Below are 25,686 nucleotides of genomic sequence, written 5' to 3' on the forward strand. Positions count from 1 at the left end.
TTTTGACCTACTGATTCAGATTTTGTCTTGCAGCTATTAACTTCCTTCCTTGTTATTTTACACATCTATTTATTTCTTAGTAAGGTTTTGTCTAGGGATGTGCTTTTCTTTTCAGTGTTTTGGTGTTTTTACTATTTTGAAGGCATGTAAATTTTGAAAATTGTTTCTTGTGATGATGGCAAACCTAAGTGGTTAGTAGCAATGATCAAATCCATAATCAGTGTTTTCTTTTCTGAGAAAAGTAATAAAAAATTGTTTTACTACTTTCACACTGAGCTTCTACCTCCAGTAGAAGGGATGATAATACTGGAGGCAGTCTGACGTGTGGGTTGTTTCTTTGGTGCCAGTAGACTGGTGCGTTTTGAAGGAGCCCAGCTTTCCAACTAGCATTAGGGGCTAATGTTTAAATGTATGTTTAGGTTTGAAAAAGATTTATAAAGACAGAAGATAAAATGTTCTACAAAAACTGTGTGCTTTGAGTTTTGAAGTCTACACAGGCCCTGACTGCCACAAGTCTCACACTGCAGAGCGAGACAAACGCATGTATCTTCGGAGCAGCTCGCCAGAGAGATTAGCAGCACTCTGAAAAACAAGTGTCGCTATGTACAAATAAATTCCAATGCAAATTCTGAATATGTGAAATTGATTTGAAGTGAACACTGAAAATGTTTCAAAACCTGAGAAATACCTGATTGGCGTAATAAAATCTTGGGAGCTGTAGTTCATCTTGCCTGTTTCTGCTGTTGGAACCTGAGTTGACACGAACTTTGTTTGCACTGAATGATCCAAAAGGAAATAATTGGGTTCTGACCCTGCAATGAGTTTTGCATGGGCTCATTACCATTTGGACAGGTGGGATATATTAGAGTTGCCATTTCTTGTTTCATTGTAGTAATAAGTGGCAGCTTTTTTAATAGTTTATGTTCATGAAACACTAGAATTTTTATTATGCTTCAGTGAGATTTGCAAGCTGCCATTGAAATGAACAAAACCACACAAATGATTGTACAGCTGAAAGAAGATTTTAACAATATTCACTTTGGATTATTTAAGATAGTGTTCAATTTTGCTATTTTCCTTTCAACTGTTCAGCTACTTTTCCCATAAGCTTACACTGCTACTTTCTCTTCTCGGTGCGCGCAAACCACATAGGCTTTGCCTGTGTTTCTCTGTGTGTGAGGGCAGGGAGTACCTAAGCATTAGGGAACTAATAGGGTGGTTTTGTTGGTTTTATTGCTGTTGCTTTGTTTTGCTTTTTTTAAAAGCTGGCTATCCAGTGATAAGTGTAAATGTTAGTATTCCATTAGGAATTCTACCCTCAGACATGGCTCTGAGATTTCCAGTGGTCTCTTCTTCCCTTAGCCTTTTCCTCCACTCCCTAGTAAATTTCTCTTACAGAGTTATTGCATTTAGTGGCAAGATTGTAAATATGCTGATTATCTGGCAACTCCTGTTAATGGCAGTGGGACCTGAAAATTTGATTGCTTCATTGTGGTGCTGGCTGAGCACTTCTGAGTATCTGGCTCACAGGGGTTGCAAGGCACCCAGGAGAACTTGCATCTGATCTGGACCTCCCCACTGGCACATCGTCTCTTCTTTGTTCTGTGGTTTTGATTTAAACCTCTTTTCTGTGAAGTAAAAGTGTGGCAGGAACAATAACTTGAGTGAAACAATTCAGAAAGCTGAAGGGTATTGATCTGTGTCCTATAGAATAGTAAGTTACTGGCTTTGAGAACAGTTTGCTGCTCTGTGAATCACTTGCTCTGTCTTCACATACAGTGTTAAAGTTTTGATGCCTTAACATGATAAATGCCGGTATTTCTGTTCGTTTCTTATCCCAAACCTATATGTCTAGGAAAGGCAGACTATTCATTTCTATACTCTCTGCTAGTGGAACAGTTCCTGTCATAAATTCCAGGTGTTGAGGAAAATGCTTCACACAGATGTGATGTACTGCTATTTGACTGAAAGACTTTCACATTCTGTTCACCTGTCATATCTCATATGTTAAGCTGGGGGTAAAAACCTGTTTTGTTTGGGTTTGCTATCTTATGTTTACATTGATGTAAAAATACAACATATAGTAATGAAAGATAAAACGCACCTTCAGATACTACAGAAAAGCTCTCTGAGAAGGAAAACTTTATTATTAAATTGCACAAATTAGATACATGGAGCATAACGGAGCAATTTTCATTAAAAAAAGGGAAGGAATCCTTTTTTTTCACTTACAGGGGAAAATGTCTTTTTCATACAGAGTATTCCTTTGCAACAGGATCCTGATTATAGGATATTACAATAAAATTTGTATTTTCAATTTGGCATTCATGGGTATGGGCCACTTTGAAAATCCCTGAAAGCTTTTTATTTTGTTAGTTTATGAGGAATAAAAAGCAAGTAAATGAAAAGATGGAGACCAGCGCTACTGTAAAGCTTGTTACTGAGTTGAGATGACCAGTCTGAGACAGTTGAAAATGGACTTAGTTAAAAAAAAAAAACTTAGTTAAAAAAACCAAACAGCCCCCTTCTCCCTTGCTTCTCCAAAAATTGGCATTTTTGTGCTGACTGACGTGGACAGCTGGAGTCTCAAGTAGTGAGAGTAGTAAGTGAGAGTAAAGAGTGTAATAAGAGAAAATGTCCAATATTTGGTTAAATATACAAGTACGTAAAATGGGAGTAGAGAAATTTTAAGTAAAATTAATGCATCCTTGCTTTGAAATGTGGAATATTTTGTTACATATGGCTCTGGTGGGAAATTTTGTACGCTCTCTTGCCCTGTGGAAATAAGACTCTTGAAAAAGTATGCCTTTTTATGTCAGAATACCTGGGTCCTTGTTAACCGTTTGACTTCATAAACTCCTCTTGGAGATTTATCTCGATACAAAAGCCATCTGTCCTCAGTAGGAAACTAACCGAACTGTCTTAAATTAATGTTTTGAGTACGATGGTTGAATGGACCATGATTAGCTTGTTCCCCTATGGATGGAAAGTTTTATGGCTTTTTATATGCTGGAAATAAATCCAGCCTTTTTCATAAGTATATATTTAGTGTGGCACTGGTAGCACTATAAATGTATCAAATAGTAAATATAAGGTGCTATTCATAAGAGAAATATTCGGGGGACTGTATTTCTTTGAGTCTTTGGCACTTAACACAATATAGGGGGTACTGTTTGGAGGTAAGCTTTTACTGTTGAGAGAAAATGTAATTATAAACGTCTGCTAAGATTGAAAATATTATAAATTTTGTTGCTTTTTGCCATGGCAATTTGTAGTTATGGCTTTCTTTTAAATAACTTGAGCAGTTTTTCATTTTTCTGGTTTTGTTTGGGTTTGTTTTGGTTTTGGTTTGGTTTTTTTTGTTGTTGTTTTTTTAAAGTTATACCTCAAAACCAAACACAGTTAAATCAAGCTGTTTATTTTAACTTATTCTTTCCTTTTTGTTTGAAAATGCTTTTTATTTTCTAAGGCAAGCTTTTGCCTAAGCTCAACTGTTGAAGTCAAAGTCTATTCCGTTCCTAAGAAGAGTGGACAGCAATGGGAAGGAAGTGGAAAAAAATAAAAACCAGAACAGGCAAAAGCTTTTTCTGTGGTGCCTGCAGCTCAGCTGCTAAAGGGCAAAGCACGTGGCACATGACCTAACTGCTGATCCTTGATTTCTGCCCCCCCCCCCCGACCCCCCTCTTTTGGCTGAGGACAAATCATGTTCTTGAATGTTGTCTTCGTCTGGCCAGTCTGTGCAAGCAAAATTCACCAGCAGCATGCTGCTCTTGGGCAGGTCTTATTCTGCGAAACTGGTCATAGCTAAGTGTCATGAATTGAGATGTTTCCCAGTTACTAGACATAAATTATAACGGAGTTATAGAAAAGTAAGTGACTTTTGGTGGAAGTAAAGAAAGGCTTTGCATTGCTTTTCAGCTGTAGTTTTTAGTGGTGTTAGAGCTATTTGCTGCTTGAAAAAGCAGCTATTCAGATTTTTTTTTTTTTTTTTTTTTTTGGTAACCCTATTAGAAGCTGGAGAAATGGCTTTTGTGGTACTGTTGTAGATGTCTGAAGAGTCTTCTTCAGTTCAAGCAGTAAATAAAGCCAGATTGCAAAACAAAACATTGCTTATGTTGCACATTGTATGTACTGGAAGTACCTGTGAGTAGGGATTTTTTCATGGCTCATTAAGTGAAGAAATGGTGGCAGCAATAGGTAACGGCTTTGAATTGTTATCTGCAGGGATCCATATGGGGAAACCTGGAATAATAATGATGCCAGTAGCTATAAGTAATAGGTAGTACCTAGTAATACCAACATAAGCAGTGTTTGTATGTGTTCTAGTCTGTTTTGTGCACAGCTATTGGTTACAGGTTTTTTTTTACTTGCTGAAAGCCTGATACATTTCTACCTTTGCAAACAGTTACTGAAAAGTAGTGCTAGTGCTTTGCCAACTTTTATTTGTTGGCTCACTCTTCCTTGTTGAAAGGAAGGTAATCATGATTTATATTGCTTTCCAGCTTCATTAGTTTGGCATGTGGATGCTCATTGTGTAAAGTTAAATATTTGGCATCAATTGGAATTTACATAATCTTGATGCATTTTCATCATATAATCATCACTGATGTGGTAAACATTTCTGAGCATTCTGTGCAAGACTTTGTAAGATTCTCATGCACTTGGCTTGGCCTTATGGAAGCTGCTGGGGATCTAGATGCTGATGATCTCAAATGAGGATCAAAAATCTCACAAAAATTTAATACATCACTTACAATTAATTACATCACATCTCACACAATTTAATATATCTGCATTTGTTCTGTGAATGACAGATTTTACAAAAGAGTTATTTAAGACCTCTGAAACACTTTAAGAATAGTATTTTTGCATGTATTTGCATTTAATATGTCTAATCTCTGGTACAACTGAAACCATGTTACATTTCCTTTAGTTGATGGCAGTGGTTTTATTCCCTTGGATCCCCATTGCATTTTCTCTTGTCAAAAGGCACGCTTTATCAGAAAAGGAAGATAAATATAGTACAGTGTTATAACCTTTAAAACAGTCTTATTTTATGTCTGTATTTCCTCAAGTATTTGTTCACATGCTTAGAAATGATCTCGAACAATCAATTTATTCTAACTATGTACTCTAAACCAGTGTTGTTTCCCCTGTGCAGAAACACAGTCAGTAAAAACAAAAATGTCTAATCCATAATAAGGGATCTTTTTTTTAAACCTAGAAAATTTACAGAGGTTAGCAAAACCCCTCGTCACAGAAAATTTCAGCTGAAATGTATTCTAATAGTGGTGAAAATACTGGTGACTAATGGGTATCTTCAGGTAGGTAATTATCATGCAACTAAGCTAGTGTGCTCATCCTTTATGCTGCTACCCTGAGGAATAAACTTGATTTTGCCTCTGTTTGGCTGTCCTTTTGCAATATAGTAACTCCTATCAGGCTGCATTTTCTATTTGCACGTGCTCCTTGATCCTGCCCATAAAACTTGCTACCGCCGAGGGGAAGCAGTACAGTTGGCCTAGTTTTGGCCTCAGAACATGTGGGGGACGCACCTCCTGAAACCATAATGTGTTTTGAGGGCAGGGTAGACAGGAGATGGAATGGGAGACTTCATAAAAGGCACAGTAGCCTGCTCTGCTCCTGGATCCTATAGATAAGTGGGCTGGCAGCAACACCGTTGGTTGCAAAGTGCTTTCTGTGGCAGATGATGAGTCCCCAGAGGGAGACCCTGCCAGCGCCGTGTTGCTGTAGGAAGAGGTGCGACGTCACGTCGAGGCCTGGCCAGGAGAAACCAGTTTATCAAGGCAGAATTTTTCTGGATCTGTGTGTGGGTGGCTTCCTGCTGGAGCCTGAAGAGCTGTCACCGTTGCCTTTTTGTGACAATAGTGTGGGGGAAAGCTATGCAGGAGAAGTCTTGAAGAGCCGAGAAATGTTTTAAAATACTTACTACTTTTCCTTCGTGTTTCGCTGAAAGACCAGTGTTTTGCCTTTAATAGAAGAGAGATTATAATCACTTGGTTTTTAAAAAGAGTATTCGGTGTTGTGCTCTAATGAATTCTTTTATGAAGAGCTTGCAGGGAATAGTCCTAGGCACATTAAAGTACTGGTAATGAAACAATATTCCTCCAGTGCAGGGAATAGTCCTAGGCACCTTAAAATACTGGTAGCAAAACAATATTCTTCCAAACAGTTCTTGTAAGCATTCTTTCAAAAGTCCAGCCACAGATGGTAAAAGGAATAGTTTAGGCATAGAGTTAACTGTCAATCACAAGAAAAATTTTCACTGGCATCTCATCGTTACCTTTTAATTGATAAAATGGCCTGTTGTCTGCTCTGTAATCAAAAGAATTCATCTTGAACCACTTCTATATGTGCCATGAAAATAATTTCTGTATTTTAGTTAATCAAAGAAAATTTAATTGATTGCTGCTTTTGAGTCATAGGCATTAATAAACAGGCAAAGCATAACATGTCTTGCATAAAAAGCCAACAGTTTAATTTACAGAGAAATCTGTGTCAGATGCTTCTTCCCATACGCAATGTGTTTAGTACAAAGAGGTACAAAATTTTTGCAAATTGTTGTTACAGTCCCATCATTATTCATGTGCTCTGAAACTACCTTGTTTATTATTGTGGCTGTAAAGAAACTATAAAAGTTGCAAGATCCGAGGAAGGATTCAGAAATATCTAATCTGCAAATTTTTGTATCTTTGTACAATAGCAGATACCACCTTATCAGGATTATAATCCTGTTTCTTGTAAGAATTGTTGCTTTAAATTAGACCAGAAATAATCTGAGAATAATTCTGCCTTTTCTACTTTGGAACTTTATTAGGCAGTTTTCAGTCTGCCTGACCAAAATTTTTTGTTGGTGACATCAAGGCAGAAAAAAGAAAGGAAGGAAAGGAAAAAGAAAAGGAAAGACAATGGCATATAAGCATTATACAAGACATGATTCATCAGGTTTATTTCCTTTTATCTGCACTGTTTTTCTGATCTGTGTCAAGAATACTCTGGAACTCTTTCTTGGGAAATTGAGAAAACAACAAGACTAAACAACAAATGTTAAGGGAGGTGGTTAAATTCTAGCAACTCCAGGAACTCTGATTGAGATTGTTGTTAAAGACAGTCAGTTACAGACAGCCTTTTTCAGGCTTTACCTGTAATATTTGTTTACTTTCCTGATAGTCTGCTTATAAGCAGATATATCTGCTTATAAACTGCATGCCGGACTTCTTGTTAATAATTGACTGAATGTGCTGCAGAAGCAATGCTTGTTCCCTTTGAAAAGGGGAAATTCTTTTTTCTCCTTGAACTAGGGGGGTAAAAATCAGGCAACACACAGTTGAAAGCTATATTGGAGCTGCATTTGTTTATGACAGTTACTATACTTATAACATGGAATAGAACAGTAATACTCCTTTGGCCAGCAGAATATATTATCTACAGATCAATGTGATGAAATATATCTGTGTGTTTCATTTCTCCATCCTTTCATTTCTGAAAGAGTTCTAATATATCAGCAATCTTTAATGTTCAGTGTTTCATGATGCCACTGGACAGCAATTTAGTTGGTGCAAATCCTCTGGTAGCCTATATTTCTTTTTTTTTTTTTTTTTTTTTAACTTCTGTAAGAGTGGTATGTGGTATGGGACTACAGTGGCAAGATAGATACCTTGCAATAGTTCAAGTTGTAGCACGTGCAGTTAATTACAATTTGCAATGAATAATTATGTGTACGGTTACTATAAGTGATGGAAAAACCAGCTACAACAACTATGTTGAACTTAGTTTAAGAAAATGCTGGAAGGCATCTTTGCATAAATAATCTTGCTTGGAAATGTTGTCACCATACTTTTCTGGTGCTTTGGAAGACCTTAACAGAGAAAATAAATTAATTTGCAGGTAAAACTTTGTCAGGAAAAGAGTTCAACAGTTCTGTGAACAGGGAGGTGTAAATCCTTTCTCAAATCCAGAGTGTTTGGATGCACCTTATGGATGCTCAGATTACTTTCTAGGAACTCTTTTAATCACTCCTTCAGTGATCCTAAACTTTTGGTCCAGGCATGCATCTTAATTTGATGAATTAACCTACTGTGAAAATCTCCTGTTACATCTACAGTGCAAGTGGGATGCTGAGGTAGCTGAGCTACCTCCAGAACCAGCAATAATACAGTTTTGTTATAGAGTATAAATTATTCTGAAACAGCACTATACAAGCATGTCTGTGCTTTTACTGGGACTCAAGCTCAGATCTCCCCATAGCGCTGCGCTGTGCCCAGCAGACTAGCTCTTGCACCCTATCCCTCAATGTGTATGAATCAAATAAAAAGAAGGTGTGTTAAAGCATTGTGTGAAATGGTGGGAATGCTTCTAGTTTTCTAAATTCACAGTAAGATGCTTATGGTTAGGATCTGCCTGCCTGGCAAACTGCTGTAATTTCAGTGTTTTATAGCTCTTTCCTGTGAGAAGATCTTTAGCTAAGCTGCAGGTTATCCCTTGGCAGGCCTTGACTATGGATATGACCTTTATGCAGCAGGATGCACACTCCACTAGCCAGCAAAACTGAATGAGAACAGAATTATAGCCCTTTTTCTCTTGAGGGTTGACTTAAAGTGTATGCACAGTTTTCTTTAGTGGTTGAGAGAGATTCTCTCAAATGGAATGAAGTTATTTTCCCATGCACATCAGCTGAGAAGCCTCCCAGTGATATTCAGGTAAAAAAGAAGCAGAAGGAAGCACAAAAAAGAAAATTCTTGTAATCCTTTAATATTTGAAAAAGTAGCAGTGGGATAAAAATTCACTAGCAGCATAGCCCATCCTATGATGCAGTCAGAATCACAGATGTCCTTGCGAACATCTGATATAACAGCAAGCAGAGCAGTAGATTAAACCTATTTCCTTTGCATTACTAAAAAGGTTAACAGGCTTTCTAGACAGTTTGGTGGGTTTAATATTAAGGTTGATTCATCTTTCTTAAATGAAAGCTTGCAGTACTATGAGCTTTTGCGATACCTCCAAGTTCAGCATTTGAGCATACACTGAAACACTGTGTTAAACTTACTGCAATCCTTTATACTAAAAGCAGGTTGCAGAAATTAGTCCTTTCTGTATATGTGGAGCAGGCTGGCAGCATTCCTTTGTTGCAGAGTCATAAATGTATTTAAAATAAATGCAGCTAGCTTAAATTCTAAATGCATATTTTTTTTTCCTTGGGAGGGGACAAGAGAGTGATGTATTGCTAAGCAAATCTTTGAAGCTCTTGAAAAAACGTACTTTAATCAGCATCATTTGGGGAGGGTAGCTTCTTTCCCCCTGGTACGAATGAATTCTCTCTTAAATGTGGATTTTAATGAAAAACCCTGAAAAATGCCTTTGACTAGGTTATTATGAAAATACGTCATAATTCTTCCCCCCCTGCTTTGGTCAGTCATTTATATCCTGCACAGACTAGAATAGCACTGTGGGGGGAGCACTTAAATAGGAAGAAGATATTTGTCATCTGTCATACTCTGAAATTAAACTTTTGATATTGGGTTATTGCCTTAGAAATAACTTCAAAAAAATTTACATGCAGAGAAAAGTACATGGTGGGGGAAGCTGTTGAACTAGTTATTACATAACTGTGTTAAATCCTCTGTCACTGAACAGTCTTTAAAAATATTTCTTCATGAATAAATTAAAAACATACATCCATACAATAAAAATTTCATTGATTCCTTGACCACTTACATGGATTTTTTTTCTTTTAACACAATCACAGAGGGGATGCTGAGGTTCCCAGAGCTGCTGCAGAGATTTCTAATGAGAGACTGATACCCAGTTTTGTTAGATGCTTTGAAAATTCTTGTTGTACATTTACATATATTAATGAAATAGAAAGGAGAGAAAAGGGCCACGTCTAAGGAGAACCGTCCATTACACAGTTAGGGAAGTAAAGCTCAAAAGTACCAGGGGCAAGCTGTACAAAAAGGAAGTTGGGAGGAATATATGCTATTTAATAATGGCTACAGTGGAAGGAGTATTTGGACTTTGGCACGATACTTCTGTTTTGTGGAAAGATGTTGAAAAATTATAAATGAGATGAAACGAAGGAGGGGCTTATCCCCAGGGCTGGGACAATAGAACCATTCCTGGCTGGTGAGTTTAAGACTACTGAGGGAGAATGATGGACTCCTCTTTCCCACAACCGGTTTTGTTTCAAAATGCTTGCTAAAAGAAAATATCTGTTTTGTGGCTATGTTCATTAAACCTGTCATTTGTTGAGATAAGTGAGCAACTTGTATTTTTTTTTTTTTTGCTAAATTAGGTTGCTTGCTTTGTGGTTTTGCTTATCCCCCACTGACAGCTTCTGCTGTCGTGCAGAAGGCTTGGAGGCATTGCTGTTACGTAACACAGTGCACAGCAAACGTATTTTCTTGTACTCTGCGTGGATTTTTTTCTTTTCTGTCTGCTGCAAGTACGTCTCTTTTATTTGTAGCCATTGTAGCCTATGTCATATCATTTCTTCCCCCCAAATGTTTACAGATTCTTTTTTTTTTTTTCTCCTTTTGGCACATCCTTGATAGCAAGTTTGATTTGGCATAACGAGACATGTGGTGTGAATGTGTCCGTGCTGTCACAGCGTAAGGAGGCCTTGCAGCAGAGGTAGATGGCAGTAGCTAGCAACATGCGGGTCCTCCATCTGATTCCCTTTTTGCGTGCAGTTAGCCATGCGGGAGCTGGCTACTGTGCTGTTTGCTGGCTGAATGCCAGCTCGACACACGGGCAGCACTGTAAGTAGCCAAGCAGCCTTACGTGCCGAAGAAATGTGTGATTTGTAGCTGGGAATGCCTGAAAAGCAGCGTTTTGTTAGTCCTCGGCTTGTGCTTTCAGAAATAAGAAAATATGGGGTTTTTTCCTAATAAAAAAAGCTATTTTTCAAACACAAATTACATTTTTTGAGACTGTAGAAGACATGAATCTCATTCCTTTTTGAACTAGTTTTTATAGGGTGTTTACCGTACAGCCTTAAACTGTCTAGAAATGTTACCGGGTCACTGAACAGATCTCTGAGAGAAAACAATCTAGTATCTATGTTGAATACAGCTGTAAAGCTCTATAATATCATATAGTTGCTATTATCCGAGGATTCCTCTAGCCCAGATAATCTTCTAGAATCAGAGTGACAAATTATTAAAGGAATTGGTAATAACTCCCATTTATGAAGTGCTGGTAAATACAAACAGTGAAAGTGTTTGCACATAAGCTGGGTCATAGTTGTTTTATTTCCTTTGAAATTGTTCAAGTTCTGCTACAAATCCACACCCATTCATTAGTAATAAAATGGAATATTTAGAAAATATGTATCATATGTCTGTGGTAAAGATGGTACTATGCCTTTTGAGCTACTACATGTTCTTATAACCAAAACCATTTCAGAAGAACAAAAGTTCAACCTCTTAGCATATGAATAATGTTGGGGCAAATGAAGGTTGGACATCACCTTGAGTCTTTTGAAATACATGGCTTTGATTCCAGCACTTAAAATCTTGAATATCAGTTTTATTATTTATTTTAAAACTGAATACTTCTGGGGTACAAAGAAGAATACCGCTTAAGACCCTTACGTGATTTTTTTTTTTTTCCTGTTTTAAATCTACAATAGATGGCCTTTGAATAAAATAGATAATACAGATTAATATCTTAAACCACTAATCATACCAAGTACAATATAGGTCAACAACTAAATGCACAACTGTACCTGATGAAACTTAAACATCAAATTCATCTGGATCCATTGTATGTTCCAGGTAAAGTTGGCCATTCATATTTATTGCCTTAAATTAACATATAGTCATTGTATGAAATACTTGGTATATAAATATATTGTGGATTGAAGTCAGTATTTGTTTCTTAGGTGTTGAATGCCTTTTTTATCATCTTAACTCTGCATCTTTAAAATAAAGGCAAGGAAAAGAAATAAAGAAAAAAAGCCCAAAACCAAACCAAAACCACAACCCAACCCCAAACCCTTTTTTCCCCTTTGCTCCACTAGAGTAACATTTCCATTGACAAAACATCCCCAAAGAAGTACTCAATATATCGTGAAGTCTCAACCAAGACTCTTTGGTGACATTGGCATAGTCGCTTCCAGAAGTGTTTTTGACATTGTACAGTAACACTTTTATATTCAGCTCTTCTGTCTTCTCATTCCTAACAGCTTAGGTCACTAATGAAATAAAGCATCTGTGAGGGCATCCATGATCTCAGATCTTGAAGTAAAATGAATGGGATTATTTTAATTAAAGCATCTATAACTTTCATGACCAGAAAGAGAAGCAGCGTTGTCCGTTTGGTGCCTGCAACTCTTTTCTAGCTCCAAGAGTGACTCAAGGCACCTGGAATTTCACCTTCATTTTAATGTCAGTCACTTTGATAAAGGAAGCACCAGGTTTGCACATTTGAAAAGATATGACCGCTATGGGTCAATGTTCCCAGCTCACATTTCTAGCTAAGTCTTGTCTGAGAGACAGGAGAACCTCTCTAGAAGAACGCCCTTGACTCATATAATAGAACAAGGAAACCCGTCACTTGCTGCTTTTTCAGTTCGTCATTTGATGAGAGATGACAGTAGATGTACCACAGCCACTGAGAGGCTTTACTGCCTGTCTTTTTGACATATTGAGCTAACACATAGGCTGTCAGTTTTGTTTTGTAATGCTATAATTACTTATACTGATATCCTGGGGAATTATGAGAAGGATGAGATGCATTTCACATTGTAAGCTAAACTTGGAATAATACTACATTTATGGAAGGTGGAAGCAATTGAAGGTGCAGTGGAGGTCTCTGCCACTATTGCAGCGGGGTTGTGGTGGAAGACAAAGCGCCTCACAATAACCATTTAATTAAAAAATGAAGTAATTTCTGCTCTTTCCACGGGAATGTATTTTCCAAGTATCACTGTAGTTTGTCTTTCCTGTTGTCTTCCCTGACTTGCAAATGTTGTGATTTCATTTCTTTACCAGCTTGAATTGCAGATGACCAGTTCATTATGGATTTTTTGCTAATGCTACAGCCCTTCTACTTTATACATTATATGCTAGAGTGTCTACTTTAGAAAAATGGCATGTTGCTTTACCTGGTCTAGAGTTTTTCATTCATGCGTTGTTCAAACATTGGTAAACTTTGGCCTGGGATGCAAGAGCCAAATGGAGTGGGGTTTTGAGGTCTCTTCCACTGCACAAGATGAAAGCACTAGCCAGCAGGATGCCTTTCCTCCCAGAGGCAGTCCTGACAGAGCTGACTGTTTTATTTATCCCTGCTTCACCCAAAGCTGTGCCTTCTTTTATATTAACAAAAGCATTATGCTTGATTCAGAATCTACATCCTTGATAACTTTAATATTCAATTTATTTTGTTTAACTTAAGAGATGTTACTGTATAGCAGCAGCGTTCTAGGACATTTAGAGATAAAGTAGAAAGAAATTCAGTGATGCTGCAGTGAACATATCTGACTGGAATTTGTTGTAAATTGAAAAATACAAAGCCACTTCGATCTGTCTAAGCTACAGTATAAATTTTGGGTTTGTTCAGTATCATGCCAAACACCGCTGGCATCTTTCTAATTTTGTTAAAGTTTCTGTCTTTACAATAATCATTCTCTATATTTATATACATATGTAATGATGGACAGCATTTTTCGGCCTGATCCTCATGGATTTGTGCATCAGAATAAGAATCTCTCATTATATAGACTTTGCAAACTACATTTAAGCTATCTTTTGTGAACTATGTGTACATGCTTTGTCCATTGGCTGTAAAGGAGTAAATCAAATAAAGGAAATAATGGAAAATCTTAACTATCAGATGTCAAGGGTGCACATATTGAGTAGTGGAAAATACTGCAAATGGAAAAGCTCTTTTTGGGTGTTGGAATAATTGTATGTTGCTTGAAGCACACAACTAGAACAGTTTAAACAGTTATTAAAGAATGTTGCCAGATCTTATCACTGCAGTCACGCATATAGATCGGTGATCCTCGTGCAGCACTACAAAATGTGTGAATGAGGTACACTTGCTAAAAATAAACCTATTGAGTGCTATTCCTAAATTGCCATAGAATACTGGATAAATGATACAATTCTAGCACTGCAAAATCATCTCCAAGACTGTTAAAAAAATGTGTTTAACTGCAACATTATAAGCGAGTTTAAGAGATGATAAAATAGTTGCAGGCCTTCTTTGTTTGCCTAAGCATTCATCAATGGTTAAAAAACAAAACCAACAAGACACAACCGAACAAAAAATCCCATATGAGCAGTATAGTAAGATGAAAATACTGCTTTGAGATGAGGTTAGGACTGGGTGTGGTACAGTGGATGAACAAGCATGCATAGCACATGTGCTGAGTCTTACAAGAAGGCACCATGCAATATTTTACAGGTTTCACTTGGCATCAGTGAGTCTGCAACTGATATATCTCTGCATATATACAACCAGTCTTTAATCATCCTCAAATTAGTTCATTGAACTTGGAGCCATTGTAGTTCTGCTCTTGCATCATTTGCAAGAAGTATTGATGCATTCTGGTTGTGTGGAAACACCTGGTAGGGGTACAGTTCTTGGAGTAGGCTGGAGTAGATTGTAACTGCTATGATTTACATTGTAAAGCCACTTAAGCAGCCCAAAATATAAAGAGAAGTATTTGTGTGTTTTGGTTTTTTTTAAATAAAATATTAAAAAATTAGTTCTCAAGACATTTGGCAACAGATGAGCATCCCAGAGCTGACTGAAAGAGGGACAAAAGAACCTTTTCTTTCCCTCCCCTCCCCTTTTAGAAGAATCCTTTAATACTTAATCAAATTTCTCTTGTGCCCTTGTTCCCCAAACAGAATCTATTTTCTTTCTCATAATAAACTGGTTTGTTTATGAAGAGTCTGCTGTTGCCACCTCTGTGACTCTTCCAAATTTTTAGGATATTGAATAAATGGGAACTCGCATCAGTTTCTTTATAGTTCAGTCTTCAGTTTGATTTGGGAAGATGAAACCTTTCCCTCATCAACAACAGTTTTAAAAAATCAATAAACTACTTTTCTCTCTAGCAAATTTTTTGATTATCAATTTCTGTATGGTTATTCATATATTCAGCCAACTGTAGCAAATGAATGATTGCAGGCATACTGAATTTCTGCTCCAGCAAGTGTTTAAACTATTTAGGGAAACAAATGAAGCACAAAGGTTTTTATTTAACAATAAATTTTGTGTGAATCTATTTTTTTTCATGAGTGACTGGCTTTCTCAGATCAAACTCCTTTACAGGGAATTTTACAGCAATATACAGTACCTTTAACAACTGTTATTTTCTAAAACTCTGGGAATGCCAGGTGAAAGCATAAAGAAATATTGATCTGATGGAACCTTAAGTAATCCCTGATCAAAGCAACAACACACTTTAAAGCTAGCATTGATTACTCTGGGACTTACAGTTTTATAATCCTGGTCTATGGTTTTATCTTTCCCACTCTGAAAACGTTGAGTCTTTATACAGTCAGAGAAATAATATGGAGAACACTGATTAGACATTTATTTGAATTTATCACCCTAGTATTTGAGCACTTTTATCTTCTGAATTTATACTCAAAACCAGCCTCATGGAAGTAGAAGTACTTTACTGATGAGGCAAATGGAGGCAGGAGGGTTAATGACATACCTGTACTGTTAGGCAGAAAGACACTTTTTGCAACCTAAGCCTCAAATAGTAAGCATTGGGACCTGTGGTGTGGACAAAACAGAGCTAAGTATTGCCATCACGATGACTCTACCTGTGCTGCTTGAACTCCCAGCTCAGGACTCACTCTTCTTACTCATTTAATTTGCTTTGCATCAGTATAATCTCTGCTGTTAAAGTTGTTTTGACTTGCTGTACTTTAAAGCTACTGCGTTCAGATATTTTCCCCTAATATGTCATCCTGTTTGCAGTTAGTTTGATTCTTGGAGTTACTGCAAATTGCCTGGAATGGTATCTGATGCACAGATTGCATTGCTAGTTTATGGAGAAGATGGACTTCTTTTGCTTAGCTCCAGTATTGTGCACGCAATTCACAATGATAGAGCTCTAGTTTTCAGCCATTTTCCTGTACTTCCATGATGGGAAGTCTGCGGAATAAAAGTGGAAAATGGTGTTGGTAGCCTGGGTGGTGGAGCAAGGTGTTTGACTTGGAACTACTGCAAGTAATTCTGTTGGCATAGGATGAAAGAAAGATATCTTGATCACTTGTAGTAATTGGATCCCATGGCACTTCTGTCAAGTGGGGTAGCCTTTTTCTTGGCCCGATTTCAATTTCATTTATGATGTGTCACCTACCTAACTTAGCCTTGACTCTGGAATAAGTTGTATCATCCTTTTAATTTCTGACCTGAACAGGTGTGCAGCGTTCACAGTGAAACTCATAGATTCAAAGAATTGCTTTTTGGCTGTTAATAGCATAATGTACATTCGGTTGGTGTGTCATATGATGTTCCAATAGTGCTTTGAAGAGTTGAAAGAGAAATTGATATGGAATGTATCTATTCTGAAACCCTTAGAAAGCTGTCATTGCTATGTAACTGTATAAATCTCACAGCTTAGTGCAACAATTATGTGACTAGTGGTAAGATGGTACGTTTAACAAGACTGTATGCTTATCAAGTTGTGTCTTGGCAAATATGATACACCATATTATGTCTCTGCTTACTTAAAATCATCTCAAGAAGGTTTTTAAATAGGTTCTTTGTTGAAAATTTAGTAATTCTCTAGTTAGATTTGTGAACCAAAGAGATACCTAGATGTTTGTCTTGATGTAATTCTTGGAAGAGATGCTTGTTTTCATCTCCTCCAAAAGTAACTGAGTAAAACTTTCATATACTCTGATTCATGCTTATAATTATATACTAGACCTTTTTCCCTTCAAAATATTTGATTCTAGGAAAAAGTAAGGTTATCAGTTCTATTTAAGACTTACAGACCTCAGTGCTACTACAGAATAATTATAAATGACAACAAGTGGGATAGTTTTTACTTTTTTTTTTTTTTTTTTAAGTAGACGATTTTTAATGCTTCAGTTACATTGGAAGGTGTGTTAGGTATTTTTTTTTAAAGACTCACTCTTAAGTTTGCAATTAGGGAGGAATACAGAAGAGATGAGGTTAATTTTATTAATTGTGCAGTAAAACCATTTGGAGCTAAATGAAACCAAATGCTTTTACATAGTTGGACTGCTTTTTGCTCTGATTTTACATTCATTGTATCTAGTCACAATTTATATTCCCAAAGTTGAAACTATTTATTCTTTATTTTTATTAGGGCTTGCATGCTGTGGCACAAAGACTGCATCACGCTGTGTGCTATGTTCATGGTAAGCTTTATTTCATCTTGTTAAGTTATACACATTATCATTCCAGGGGATATTATGTTATTTTGTCAGTCTGTCGTTTGAATTGATCATAAACACACTGACATAACTTTAGTCTTTATCTTTTGTACTGAATTACTGATAAATCTCCAGTTTTGTACAACTCCAGTGCAAAATTAGTTTTAAAAATCTGTAAAGAATCTGATAATGGCCTCAAAGTTTCAGTGTTTATGTTAGAAATTGTACACAGTGCAGGACAGGGACGTTTTTGTAGTTTAAGTAATGCAGTGGCATCCTAGTTCATGACTGGTCCCTAAATAACAAGAAGATGCAAACAGTAACACAAAAGGCCCAGCTTGGGGTCTAGTGAATCCTATTTTGTCCAGGCTCCATGTCTTCAGGCTCTTTATCTATGCTAAGTAATTCTCCATGGCTGCCAACTCTTTGGCACTTCTTAAAATAACTCAGTTAAAAATATTTCATAAACTCATTTTGTATAGGCAAAATAAGCCCCTGTGCTCGTCCAAAGCAGCACACATTTTTCTGTTCCTCTTCTCCTCCAAATATTAGCAAATTACCACTTTTATTATGGATATGACATGAAAATAAACCAGCTTTTGGAATTAAGCCTCACATTTATCAAATGGTTTCCAACCATGTTCTGTTCTTTTTTGAGCTGTTAAGTAGAAAACACCTTCTGTATTTCTGGGTTTACTGATACATACTTTTAATTATTTTTCCTCTCGGTTTTACTGGAGGTAGCTTGAATCCTCATATGGTTCCACCCCTCTTTTATTTTTTTTATTATTTTTTTTTCTTCTCCTACCTTGTAAGTTCTCCCTTACCTGCCAAAGGATGTCTGTGCTACTCATTGACCTCTGCCTCTGAGACCAGAAGTTAATAAACACTCTTCCCTAGCTGATGGGATTAGAGATGTCAGAGGAGTGGCCAAGGCTTTAAGGGACACAGTCTTTTAATATTCTTCCCTAGTTCACTTCAGTTCAGTCAGCCTGGGAAAATCTGCCTTATTAAGCTGTCATGGTAATCAATAGACACGTTCAGTTAAGCTTCTTCTTAGTATTTCTGAGAGTCCAGTCATATTCATAAATGTACTGCTGCTTCCTGAATGTTTAATCCTAGCATATTCAGCGGCTTCTTAATAAGCACACTTACCCATGGGAATAGTTTGGCTTGCAGGGTCTTAAACAGCCAACGCTAAAGGTTTATGTGCATCTTTGCAGATCGTGACCAAGGACAATCCCTTGCTCAATTGCATATTACATTTAATTCCTCATCACTCTGGACTAAGACTTAATGCAAGAACAAAAGCTTAACATCTGTCAGGTCTTTTAATGCCAGAGTGTCTATATTTCCAGTTTTTGTTTGTTTTATACACTTTTTCCTCATTCTAGTGACTTTTCCATGTAATGAATGAGTTTTTTCCATAGTCTCCTGTGCAACATAGTGATATTTGGAGCAGTTCTTCTATTTTGCTGGTGCTTGCTGGAGGTTTGGAAAGGCTGTGAGGATCTTAGCACTGACTCTGCCAATTTAATTACTCTGGAAGCCCCAGACAGTTAATGGCTCTATTAATAATTTCACTCTTATATTTTCAGTTTTAAAATATTGGACAAATATTTTGTGGTCTGAGGTATGATAAAAGTGTCTTTCATTTTAGAGTCCATCTAGTAGTAATGTACTGCAAGCTTTGTAGATGTTCTCTAAAGCAGGGGTTCATAATTTTTTGTTACATAATTACTGCATAAGGCCCAGAGCTTGGCATTGCTTAGCAAAAATATATTTTACAACAAATACAAGAAACCATTGTAATTTCAAAGGCTTATAGTTAAATTTTACTAATGCAAATCATTTTTGAGTTAAGCAAGTCTGACAGTATTATTGTCAGTCTAATTTTTTTTAAACACATTTTATCAAGGCTAGCAGAAAACCCCAGATAAACCGAACTATAACTTTTCTGATTTTGATGGAAAAATTTATTTTATGTTGTCCAATCTTTCTTTAATGATTTTGAGAGGGAGGAAACAATGATTAAAGCAGAGTATTGAAAATTCTGCACAGAAAATACTTTGCGAAAAGGACTTACAAGTCAAGTCCAAAAATCCGCATTGTCAGATAAAATTGTTCGGTGCTTTCTTTTGTTTCTAATTTATATTCATAAGAAAAAATTAGGATAAAATAGCAATCAGATCATTTAAAGCTATCAGCACAACTAGTTTTAAAAAAGAAAATCAGTTTACAGTTCATACTTTCAAAATTGCCACAGTGCAACTTTTGTATTTGTACTATGTTTGCAAAGAATTCTGTCCTGTATGAAGAACTGGTGCAAAAATAAATGGATAGCTTATCAGTTGTGAATCAAGAGTGAGTCATACGTCTAGACTCGTAAATACACAGTTAAGCTTTTATTATCTAAAATATGTCCACTATAGGTGATGCTGAACTTCTTTTTTTTTTTAATAGTTTTAGCAGTTTATATGCTTCTAATGTGGTATAAAAATACTGAGCTTTCTCTGTAAAGTCCCCAGTTTATTTTCAGATCCCCATGGTACTCTAAATTGAACCTGGCATTATTATTCACCTTCTGATGTATGGCTTATCTGATTAATATGGTTTGGGGATTGCAATTACTTTGAATCATTTGTCATCTTTTGTCTGCTGTAATGTAATTTTTATTAGAATTCTCTTGAAGAATGCAGTCTATATTACTGAATAGAGTGGGAATGAAACATTGGAGAGCGCAGGGAGCGGTTCCTATATTTACTGAATATGACCCTTATTGTATGTCTGCCTTGTATCCCAGAAACGCTTCTTGTGGCAAGATGATTTTTTTTAATTGACCTTTTAAAAATTGCTATATATAAATAAGAGTCGTATAGCTTCTGCAGAGATGGGGCTTTTGATTGCAGGTGCTTATAATTAGATTAATTTACAAAGTAGATCAAGCCAATGAAGGAGGCATGGCAAACTGACTGAGAGCTTATCAAATTAGCTAAGTAGAGCAATTAATCAGGCAGACCTTAACTGTTTGGTTTCTTTTTTAAATTATCATCTTGAACAGTGTGCGGTGTTTTTCAGCTTCCGCTAAAGAAGGCATTTAATGCGAAGCTGCATTTGGTGAGACAGTTTCCTTGTTGTCTCCTTGTGATGTGTGTCTTGCAGAGTGTCAGCAATGGTAATGAGCAGTACCACAAACATTGTACTACTTTCAGAAATCCACTGACATCCCCAATACACAGAGCAGTGTCCTGTAAATTAAAAAAAAACAACAAAAAACAAAAAACTGTACAGCATTGTCTTTGAAAATAGCTGGGATCTGCCCTAAATTTCTGTAGCCAGATAATGCAGTCCTGCCTAATGCCATAGTTGCTCACTTCTGTTAGCACCAGTGTAGTTACACCAGTAGTTCTAAATGACATAAATTCACATCAAAGATAGTACTATACACTCAGTAATATGTATACTATTGGTATAAGCCAGAAAAAAAAGTAATTTTTGGTTTTCATTATTCAAAAGTTTTTCCACACTGAACTCTAACAATTGACTTATTTAACTCCCACATAATTTTAAAATTATTATTATGGACTGAGAATAGTATCTTTTCAGTGTATTATCCTCTCCAGTACAGATATTGTACAGGGTGGACATGATATTTCATCTAAACAATAAGTTGTCAGTGAAAGTGTTCAGTAGGCAGCTCTTCAGAAACTTCTGGTTGCAATGTGGTAACAATTAGCCATTCAGTTGTCCTTAAAATGATGCTTTTAACAAGTTCTTTTCATTTCTAAGTAAGTTCATTCAATTTTGAGAGTGTTACGCATATTGATACAAATTTCCTTCTTTCTTAACCCATTTGCAAATGATCTTGTGTTTTTAGATGGGCTTTTTCTGCCTTTCACTGCAGAAAAAAGGAAAGTTTCGTAAGATTGTACAAAGCATACTTTTTCCTTTTGTCATTTCACAATAAACCGCACTGGTAGTTGTCAGGTTTGGCCCTGACAAATTGGACCAAGGCCCTGTAACAGTGACATCGAATACGGAGAAGTCATCTCTCTCCAGACATGACCTTCACAGTTACCTTTTCCTTCTCTTTAAGAAGTCAAATAATTTCCTTTCCCACATTCACACTGAATCTTAAAGCATGTCAGAAAATGAGGAAGGATGGGAGTTAACACTTCTTACTCCAAAGCTGGGAAAAAAGATGACAGTCAAATTTGGCAATGTGTGTTTTCTACTTTCAAAATTTAGAGAAGTGCTATGATACATTGATCTTTAAAGTGAATTTCATTCTTCTTTTTCTCCCCATGAGATAAAAGCTAATTACAAAGTTGGGTTTTTTTAAATATGAATCCCCTGCCCTTGTGTACTCACTCAGGTCCACTCCTTGAAGTACTCTAGTCTGCTTTGGCTGTACCCTAGCACAATGCCAGAGGAGCGTTAGTTGCACTAGGTAAAGTATTTTCTTGGCTGTTAATATCCAAAACACAGGGGTGAATAGGTTAACACAGAAGCACAGCTGACAGATTCAAATGCGAGAATTATGAATCCTTCCTTCAGCATCAGCACTGATGAGACTGACACCTTCCTTAGGATACTTCTGAATACTAAACTGCTTCTTGTGTAAAGCTTAAATGTAGATTTCATGTAAATTTTGAACTGATAATCATTCCTTGTGCCATCAGCTCAACTCTAATATTATAGTTAACTTGCACACTATGGGCCTTCCTTTAAAAAATACACAGTGAACACCCCGGAACATGAACTTGGGGCATTTATGTTTGATAATTTTATCACAACTTAAAATAGTATCCTTCTCCCTGCTGTAAAACTGGTTTCTCCTCTTTATAAGTCCCCAGCCATTTTATATCTTAAATATCCAGAAATTAAAATCTTAACCAAGGTTATCAGCTTGGGTCAAGTTTTTGAAATCCCTCTTTAAAATTTGGAGTGATATTTTTGTGACATTAACACTGAGTACTTAAAAACCCAAAATGTCCTGTGTTTAAGAGTTCTTTTGAAAGCTATAGAATCCTTGAACAGCTGAAGATAAAGAGGAGGTATTTACGTAATTATTTCAGGATTTTTGTAGATTGATCGTCATGTTTGCCTTCAGAAGATAAAGAATAGCTCTAAAAGATGATGCCTGAGACATGTAAGCTGCATTTTCTTTTATATCTCTGAAAAGGTAGTCTCTCATTTATTTGATGAATTTCTGTCACTTGCCTTGATTTTCGAATCACTGAAAATAAGATACAACTTCAATTTCAACCGATACGGAAAACTACTAAAAGAAACCTGTAAATAGGAGTAATTAACACCCCCCCCTCCATCCCCCCCAATGTTTCTTTTTTGTGCTTGTTTAAATACAGAGTTGTTAGGTCTAAAAGCACTGTGAAAATATTTTTAACATGTATGTGCTTTCAGGATGCTTGAATCTGATCAGTTATCCAAACGCTTCTTTTCCTTGGGAAGGCTGGAGGGCTGTACTAAACATGACCCAAATTACTTTGGTAGTAACACGAATCCTAGAACTTTTTCATGTTTTCATTTGGTCTCTCTGAACAAGTGTAAGATACCTGGATGTGACTGATAAATGAATCAGTACAGAGGAAAGAATGATGGATGACTTGTAAAGCTAAACATTGCCTCTGAATAGCTTGTACCTGTACAAAACCCTGAAGTGTAGATCTCGAGGAGGATATTTTGCTTTGTATAGGTTTGAATTAGTTGATTCTTTCATAACTCTGTCAAACATAAGCTGAATGTGTGTACTATATTTCACTGGTAAAATACAGTGTTTGTAGCAAAATCTGTATTTCTTGTGGTGTTGGCGTCAAGGTCTAAAACCACTGGCATGACCTTATCTTAGTTCATAAAACATAAGTATTACTGCTCATTAATCGGAAGTACTGGTTCCGGATTCACAGTCTTGGGGGTTTTCAGTTTATCGCACCGCTTTCTGAAAAATAAGTGGCATTTCTAAAGTATGACGATACAGCAGCTTCCATGTCTCTGTAAGTCTATACACACTGGGAATCCAGACAGCACAGTTGAAGTATGCGGTGGAAGATGTCACTGAAATTAAGATGCAAGATCAAAAATATCTGTCTAATAATGTGTTCGTGATCATTTTACTACTGGTAATGTCAGTGTGTACTTAAAAGTAGTTCAAGACAGTACCAAAACTCTGAGTTTTGCCGGACCAGGAGCAGATCAGAGTCAGAATTAGCTTCCAGCCAGCTTTTGGGAGGGGAGGTAAGAAGTGTCCTATGTTGGATGAAGCTGAGTTGTGTTGATGCGGGCTCAGCTGCACTGGCTGGTACAGCTTGCAGGTGGGAGCGTGGCTCTGTCAGCTCTTCTCTGTGCGACTGCCTCAACTGTGACTTCTTCCTGCTTCTGTGCCTCCAGTGAAAATACCAATATCGTGCAGGTATCGTAGGCTGTCTCCTAGCTGTGAACTGACCTGTGTGCAGAAGACTTAATTGGAGAACAGGTAGCACTCTTCCACGTGGTTAAGATTTCTCCAGGTCTTTCCCCATGGGTGTCTAAAGTAGCTCACTGACTGCTATTCCGTAGGGCACTGTAGCTTTCTCTTTGATGCAGAATGAGCCTGGTCATGAATGTGAAACTACTTGCCTTTTACATTTTTTTCCCAATGATGTAATAAAAGGTTAAAAATATCACCTAGAAAAAAAGACTTGAGAGCCTTAATGATCATATTTATGCCATTCTTTTAATTTCATTGACTCTCTGTCTATATTCCGCGAGTGGCAATGGTTTTCTACCATTATAAGTGGTCAAGCTGGAAAAGGTGATACATTAATGGCAGTCAGGAGTTATCCTCCTCAGTCTCATTTCTTACAGGGCATGTACCATTATTTGCAATTTTGTTTATTACTTATAATATTAAGTTTGGGATAACTACTTATTATCCCGTGGTTGAGTATTCCTAAACTTGCTTTCACGATAGCTTATGTGTCACATAAATGATGTATTTTGTCCAGGACCCTTAATCAAGGTCATTGTTATTTTTGGTTTAGTAGTTGGCTTTTTTTTCCTCCTCCATGATGTGTATTATTTTTCTTTGAGAACCTTTATGTCATGGATGAAAAGCTGTATTCAGTAAAAAGAAAGCAGAATAAAATACCTTTTTTAATGGTCTGAGGTTTATGGCATGAATACCTCTTCTTCTTCTTCTTTTTTTTTTTTTTAAACTTACTGTTTTCTATCAAGTAAGAATATTTTTACATTTGCTTAAACACTGCATCAATATTTCCAGCAAAATACTTCTTTTCCTCAAATTTCCTTTTTAATAAAATACAGCCTCTTTGAACTCCACAGACCTCACCATCTGTTACTCAATTTTCACTCCATAAAATTTTGCTGACATCTGTTTAATCAAAAATATTTTTATAGTCATGGAGAAATTTAGTTCAAACTTGGTATTATACTGTTCCTATATGCCAAATAGAAAATAGGAAAATAATGAACAGGAACTTATGGGAGAGGAGAGGAAAACATTAAAATCAAGTCTGTTACCACTTAGGGCACTACTTGAATCTGGAAGCGCTAGTCCTGTCTTGCAGGCTGTGGAGCTCTATGTTTCCACAGCTTGCTGCTGTGCAGAGGCTTCCTGGGACAACTTTCCCCAACTTTGCCAAAGCTGGCTGTTCCCCCATGGCTGGAGTTCTGGAGCAGCTGCTAGGCTTGGGTTTGAAAAGCCAGAACCAACTTCATCAGTTTTTAAAAGCCTGTCTTCATTCGTTGCCCTGCTGTCGCCATCTTTGGACTTTCTTCCTTTATTCACTTTATCCGGGTGAGGTAACTCACCCCCGCAAGCTTATTTATGCTGTTGAAACTCTCCTCTCCAGCACAGTCAGCACACCTGTAAGACATTACTGAAGTAATGAAGGTAGGGGCGATAGATGGTCTTGTATGATTCATCTCCCTTTGGTTTTCCCATGCCCTCTAGGGTGATACGCTCTCCGGTTTCATTGTTTTTCTGTCAAACGCACGTCATGTTGAAGTTTGTGGGTGCTATAATAGTCACTATAATAGATGTAGTGATAATTATCAGTAAGACCTTATTTTTAGTCTGTTTTTTTAATAGGAAATGAGGCATATGCAATTTCTGTCTATCTGTCAATCTGTTTATTTGGTTATCTGTCAAGCTTGATTAGGAAATTTTCACCAGTATTGTGGTTTGACAGACCCTTCCCATCTCCCATATGGCATAAAAAATTTACATAATTTTTAAGCAACAATTTACAACATTTGATAACCAAATAAG

At 36.7% G+C, this 25,686-nt stretch overlaps 1 protein-coding gene across 17 annotated transcripts in view; it reads left to right on the plus strand.

Annotated features, from left to right (window-relative positions):
• Positions 1-25,686, plus strand: part of ATP2B2 (ATPase plasma membrane Ca2+ transporting 2) — a 440,214-nt gene that overhangs the window by 94,613 nt on the left and 319,915 nt on the right. For 6 of the 17 annotated variants that reach the window (XM_069769744.1, XM_069769745.1, XM_069769746.1 and 3 more), the window contains exon 1: positions 17,174-17,381. The exons of 2 other annotated variants lie outside the window; for them this stretch is intronic. The gene's annotated coding sequence lies outside the window, so the exon portion shown is untranslated. Of the gene's footprint in view, positions 1-17,170; positions 17,382-25,686 lie in introns of those variants that run through there. 9 more of the 17 variants (XR_011322006.1, XM_069769748.1, XM_069769751.1 and 6 more) reach the window with 5 other exon arrangements.

This window comes from Haliaeetus albicilla, chromosome 24, assembly GCF_947461875.1.
Source record: "Haliaeetus albicilla chromosome 24, bHalAlb1.1, whole genome shotgun sequence".
Classification (NCBI taxonomy): Eukaryota; Metazoa; Chordata; class Aves; order Accipitriformes; family Accipitridae; genus Haliaeetus; species Haliaeetus albicilla.